Source organism: Polistes canadensis, unplaced genomic scaffold, assembly GCF_001313835.1.
Source record: "Polistes canadensis isolate GaletaPanama2010 unplaced genomic scaffold, ASM131383v1 scaffold_34, whole genome shotgun sequence".
Classification (NCBI taxonomy): Eukaryota; Metazoa; Arthropoda; class Insecta; order Hymenoptera; family Vespidae; genus Polistes; species Polistes canadensis.
The window spans coordinates 563,464-570,586 of NW_014569581.1; the positions used below are offsets into that span (position 1 = coordinate 563,464).

The window sequence follows — 7,123 nt, forward strand, 5'->3', positions numbered from 1 at the left end:
TTTTCGTATGATTTATATATTATAATGACTGGTTAAAAATAATAAAACCCAAGGAAATTTGATCTCTATCATTATAACGATGGTTCAAGCATTTTATCTCTCTTTCTTATTCTAAAGATCGATTCAAGACAAGCAGAGATAGAAGATAGGCAATGTGAGTAACGTTGCTGTTATTGTTGTTGGTTGTTGTCGTCGTCATCTTCGTTGTTGTTACCTTAAGACAGAAATGGTTACCATGGACAGTCTCGAAGAAATCTTACACGCGTATACTCGGCATAATTATATGTGCGTACCAACGGGCAACAACGTAACGTGCCGCGAGTGAAACGAGCCGTAAGTACCGAGGGTAAATAGCCGTGAGACGTACACGCGATATGTGCTTCTGCTGCTGTTGCTGCTGCCGTTGCCGTTGCTGCAGCTTTCTACGAGTTGCTATATATGTATATATGTATGCGTACGTATGCGAAAATATTTCTTTTCGATTCGACTGAAAGTAAAGGAGAAAAAAAACAAGAAAACATCAAATAATAGATATTTCGATAAGTTGATAAAATAAAATTGACCAAATGATACAATTTGAAGTAAGTAACTAATGCTATAAAAAGCATGCGTTGGCGAGAAAGTATATGACAGAGTTATTACTTCGCATCCTCGTTACTACAGTGGCTGCATACCAAAGTATTACCCTGAGAAAAGGGCGACGTACTAGAAATCGTGCTGCTTGCAGCATGCCACCGACCTTATTTTGTAGCCTTAACAAAAAGAAAATTTGAGAAAGAGAGAGATAGGACATACGTAACACCGAAAAAGGCGGACTTCGTAAAAGGAAAACTTTTCGTTCGGTATAGACCGAGTCGACTTGGCGTTACGCAACCACTGCTGGAATAATAAAGGCCGACCTTGCAAAAAGAGGCCTGCTGGAATGCAGATCCTTTCAAAGGATAATCATTTCTCGGGAATACACCGTAATACCGGTATTCAGGGTTCGATGCATATTGCATGGAAGCCGTTCCGAACGGTCTTAATATATAGCTCGTGTAGCATCGCTCGTCAACGATCGACCAAGGAAAAATCTTTTCGAACGGCCATTACGTTCTATAGACGACGTTGTCCACCGCAATTCGCTTCCTAGTTCGTAGCAACGTTCCTCCTACAGTGATAGTATCCTAATCTATCGGTCTAGTCAAATCTTAGGTAGGTAGGTAGGTAGGTGGGTGGGTAGAAAAGATATTTAAGTATACACGTAAGCTTAGTCGTATACTACCTATTTGTATAAATTAAGGAAATTCTTTCTTCTCTTCCCAAGAATGATCCGTCATCTTAGCCGACTTTCTCTAACGTAAACACATCACCGACCAAACCTCTGATTTCCCTCGGACGGAAATCTTTCAAACTTGAAACGAAGAAGATACCCAAGTACATAGTTATCTTATAATGCTATTTATGGAGAGAAGAAATCTATTTGTCGAATATAAATATGCTCGTAAAGAATCATCGTACGTATATATACTTTCCTTTCGGATCGTACAGTTCGGGAAAAAAAACGTCGTAAAAATAAGACGCTAGATGGATGGACGGTGGTATCGATTCGAAAAAGCCGGAGGGTTTGAAATTATAAAGTCTAAGAAGGAAATGAAAAATAAAAGAGGGCTTCGGCTCGTAAAACAGAGTTTGACAGATTAAACGGGACTTCCGCGACGCGACTTTCCGCTCGTGTTCCGGTGAAACGTCTCGCGCTGTTATCATCGAAGAAGCCTTACTCCGATCCCGAGGCTGAAAGCAATCCCGCGGAAACACGAACGGAAACAAGAATAAGAAGAAGTTGCTGCTCTCTGTGTGTCCGAGTGTGCGAGAGAAAGAGAAGACAGGTGGAGAATACGAGCGAAAGATGAACGGGACTGCGGTGCATTGCTGTTGCTGTTGCTGTTGGTAGTGCTGGTGGTGGTGCTGGTGGTGGTGCTGCCGTTGCCGTTGCTCTTGTTGCCGCTGGCTAAGGCGAGTCTCCTCCCCAAGAAGAGAGGAATGTTCGTGAAAGTCTCGAGCCATTGAGCACGACGACGAACGAGTCACTATCGTTCGCCATTCGTGCGGTCCTTATCGTCGGCTCTCGAACATTAGGTAAGACTTTATGGTGGTCCGAGCACACGCTAAGGTCTCGTTTCCGCGTACGAAGGTTATTGCTCGGTTTCTCTGCTACTTCCCTTGCCCCCTTTTTCACAATTATTCATTCGCACCTTTTTCATCGTCCCATGAGAGAAATCGCGAATGCTCGCGATCCTTGACTCTCAACCCTTGGAATTCCATGAGAAAAACTGGAATATCTGAATGGTAAATGAGAGACGATCCGCGCGTAAAAGATTATAGCTGAATAAACGTCAGGGTTGCGCATATACTTGATCCTTTTGCATATTCCGAGCGACGAAGTACAGCCGGCTGGTCTTTCCGAAGGTCGCGAGACCAGATTGCATTTTCCAGAGAACTATCGAACGTTGACCCAAGTATTCGACAAATTGTCGATTCACGTAATAGTAGAATACAAAGATATATAACAATGACTTATTTGTTCTTTATTCGTTCGTCGTGCAAGTGTCGCGTTATAAGCGAGCTATTTGAAAAGAAACGGGAACGTTTGCTAAGAGAACGCTTGTCTATAGATAATGCAATCTGTGGCAAGCAGACAAAACGATGTTACGTTATTACCTCGACGATATGCGGTAAGCATCCGTGAGAGGCCACGCGTTCCCTGCGAACGCCGAGTAACAGCTGTTCGCGCGAAAAACTCTCACAATCGGAGAACTACCTTCAATCCTGTACGTTGGAATTATAATACGCACTGGACGAACGCTTTCTCCGTGCCCGGTGGATGACCCACGATGACATCCTTTCGATTCCACTTCATTTCTTATCTTCCAAAATCTTACTAATCTTTTATTCTTCCTTGCTCAATCTATAATCACTCGATATTTGTTCTACTACGTATAGTATATTGTCATCTACTTGTCATCTACTATATACTTCTTAATATTATATCATTACTTTGGAAGTATTTCTCATTGATTTTCGGCTCGTTAAAGTATTCGAAAGTTAAGATTTTCTAATTACAAATTATACTTATTATATAGTATAATACAGTATTGCATTACTTAATTTACTAGTAAACTACTAATGTATTAATAATACTATGCTAAGCATATATAATTAGAACGTACGTAATAATAATACAGTATAATATTATAATTACTAGTAAAGGTTGGTCCAAAAGTTTCTAGTTGATTTGAAAAATTAATTACACTTTTTAAACTTGTAATTACTATCTATACTAATAGAAGTTATGCTATACATTGAGCATCATAGAATATTGTCTTTTTTTTTCTCTCTCTTTTTTTCCCGTATGCAAATTTACAGATGAATGACAAACGAGTCTCGCACGGTGAATTCTACAATACATAGATACATAAATACATAGATTTGTACATACAACGGTGAAAAAGAAATAACGATTCTTCTCGTAATGAAATGCTTTCCGGGAGCTCGGCCTAAAAACCGAATATGCCATCGCTGATCGGCGAAGTATGGAAAATGACCGGCGAAAAGAAAAAAAGGGGGAAAGGGGGAAAAGGGGAAAAAATAGACAGAAAGAGAAAGAGACCCTTCGCGTTCTTGGAACGTTAACGTGCCGTGACGTTGCCCCGTTAGACACACTCCGACCAAACTCGGCCCGCACTTTAACTTGGATCGTGAACTTTCTTCTTCCCGCTCTTTTGTATCCCCAACGGATTCTCACCGTAACGATCCCGATCTCTTCTTAGAGAATTATATCTTTTCTCTTTTTTTCTTGTATTTTTTTCTTACTCTCTAACTCTCTCATTCTCTCCATCTTAAAAGAAAACTTGTAAAGGGTTATTCCGTTAAATATGCACTTTTATATCGATAATATCAAACGTTTGTTTGCTTCTTTTCGAAATAGTTAACCTTTGTTTCCCTTAGTCGAGAAACACGAATACGATAACTCCAGTATCTAAGGAATAAGATAAAATTAGACATTTATAGGAAAGGTGTGCCGCCGGTCACGCACAAAAGAGATTCAACTTTCGTCCCTTATCTATCATCCTTTATTTCTTTCCACCAGCGAGAAAGAAATTTTTCAAATGTCCATCTCTCTGTCTTTACGTCGAGAAAGCCATAACATCTTTTTCCCTCGGCAGTCGTAAAAATCGCGCATTGTGTTTGGCTGCAAGCGGAAAGATGCCCGTTTCCATCGGCATTGTTTTCTGGTTCCGAGGATCGTTCGCCGGTCAGGGATCCTCTTCTCCGGAGATGTTCTCTCGAGGGTAAGAGAGAGATGGAAAAAGAGAAACGGAGAGAACGAGATATATTTCACCGATCGAAGTAACAGATTTAACGCATTACAGACGAATGACGAGATATCTTTCCATTTCGTATTTCAAAATTAACCAGTTAACTGTGACGACTTTTTTCAAAAGTGTGTACCAAAATTGTATCAAGCAAATGAAGCAACGACGAGTATACCCCTTAAGTATGGAATACGCGTAAATATTGAATTAAGTTGAAATCAATCCTTACTTACGTTATTATCTCTTTTGCACAACGAAAGATCTACAAAGAGACATTGGAAAAAGCCGACGACGAAAATGACAACCGATCGAATCAGAAATATATATCATATATTTTTTATTATATGCTATACCAATTGTTCCTAAAGTTTGCAAACGCAACCCTGATGCAGTCCTGACGCAACCCCGCGATTTCTTCACAGGGATGCCGCGGAATATTACACAATTTTCATCAGCCTTTCTAGCGATTGGTCAATCGAAGCAAGATGCATCTTTTAGGTCGAAAACATGCCAACTACTCACGGACCAAACTCTTCATTTTTATACTGAAAATATGTTTAGATGCAACTAATTTCTAACTAACGATAAAACATAAATGTAAAACGCAGAATAATAAAAGGAAACCATTACGTGTAATTTATAACTAATATTGGTAAATTCGAATTCCGTTCAACTACTAAAAGGAAGGATTATGAAATTCTATTCTCTCTCTTTCTCTGTACGCACACAATGTGTCTTTCGAAATGATAAAACTTCCTGACTTTCGTTTAACAAACTACTTTTGGCGTCTAGGCTTATCTATCCGTTAATATAACGCACACCTGCCTTTTTACATATGCGGAAACATAGGTGAAACTTTGGAACAATTGGAAATAGGGCGTGCAGCTTGCTTCACGTTTCAGCAAATAGAGAGACACGTGATCTACAGACTAGTTCGAGTGAAAGATTTCAATGTTAAAAAAAAACGAAAATTTCTTCCTATTTCTAATCTTCGACTTTCTAATATATTCAAGCTTCAGAAAACAAATCTATACCGAATGAATATATGAAAAACGAAATGACCAGCTATTAACATCGAACAAAATGATGAAAATAAATATGAGAGCTTTGACGGTGAAAAAGAAGAAAAATATAAGGAAGAAAATTACGAATCCTCCAAAATAAAGCAACTCAAAATGAATTAGTTATAAAATATAAGAATGTTAGCAGAAGCGGGCTGATTAGCGCGCCACCAAGTCCTGAATTCAAAAGATTTGGTGTTGGCGGGCCGCATGAAAGCGTAAAAAACGAAATACGATGACTGCACTGGCTTCGTTCGTTGATTCGTACCTACGCTTGTTTCCTGTAAAACGTTAGATCGTCTCCACTCACCGATGATCACGCTCCCTTTCCCACGTTGCTGAGCACGTCAAGATCCGACACGCTCCTTCCAAGAGACTACTTTCAACTGTGAAACTGAAGCTGTTTTTCGTCGTCCGCTGTTGTCAGAAATAGTTGGTCGATGCCACACAATCCTCTACCTACCACAATGTCTACCGTAAATTTGTCTTTATTACCAATTAGACTTTATTCGAACACTAAATCTTGAGAAACTTTGAACGCTCACTTTTCGGGACATGCAAAAGAAAGAATAATAGGAAAAGGACACGGTAATTGTTGAAATAATCCCAGTAAATGTCTCGGTGGTGGTGTTCGTATGACGTTAGTATGCGCGCGATGTTTACATCGAACTAAAAGAGATCCGTTAGATCCGTAGAGATTCGAAGACTGCGCGGCGTTACCAAGTCGATGTCTTGAAAGCAAGTGCGAGCGGCGCGCTCGCTGCTTCTCCTAATCGAGATCAAGAGCCCTCTCTCCGGCGCAGTTGTTTATCTCACTTGCACGCTACTTTTTACCCCCCACCGACAACGTGTATCCCCACGTACAACGGTGCATCTCCTCTTTCCTCTTTATTTTTCAATAAATTACAACTAATCATTTTTTTCTACGCGCATACGCATACGCATACGCATATATACATATAAGTATAAGGGCAAAAGGGTGTATTACCTGCAACGAAGATCGAAACGCAATATGGCTGTTCCTCGAACCTCCCCATTCTCCGTTCTCCATCCATGCTTCTTCCCTGGTCAGCAAATTTTCGGTGGACGATCGAAAATTACAAAGCCTCCAGGCGATCCTTTCCTTTTTTCGTCGATGCACTTAGCCCCCACGCGAACCAATCACGATGTTCCTCAACGACGAAGGATAACCATTTGGTGAGACCACCAAGATCTTTAAAAGAGGGAGGGCCACTTTCGCGAGAACGGATATTACGTTAATCTCGAGCAGTAAGATTTTATTTGTTTCCTTTTTTCATTTTTTTTCTCTTCTTTCTCGATATCGAACTACGCATTCTCTTTGGTAAGAAAGAAATAAAGAGTCTCAAAACCTTTTCCGTTCACGTGGATGAAATCTTGCGAGTCTGATGAACAGAGTAGATAACGTGCAAAAAAACGAACGGAAGAATAAAGAGAAAACAATGAAAAGTGAAGAAACTCGCGTTATACTACTCTATTACTGTTATAAAATGTCAGATTGTAGATAGATATATGTTCTTCGAATCACATGTATATATTCATAATAAAATGTAAAAATTGCAAACATTCGATCGAGAAATTCTATAAATACACTATCTATACTGTATTCAAATTGCAATGCTGTCTATGCTCGAAAAAGTACCGTTATATAATTTTCTTAGATAAGAATAGAAACGTTTAATATATATA

At 39.6% G+C, this 7,123-nt stretch overlaps 1 protein-coding gene across 1 annotated transcript in view; it reads right to left on the reverse strand.

Moving 5' to 3' along the window:
* Positions 1 to 7,117, reverse strand: part of LOC106784382 — a 43,109-nt gene extending 35,992 nt beyond the window's left edge. Inside the window, exon 1 of the mRNA XM_014743857.1 lies at positions 6,405 to 7,117. The gene's annotated coding sequence lies outside the window, so the exon portion shown is untranslated. The remainder of the gene's footprint in view (positions 1 to 6,404) is intronic.
* Positions 7,118 to 7,123: the final 6 nt, after the last annotated feature.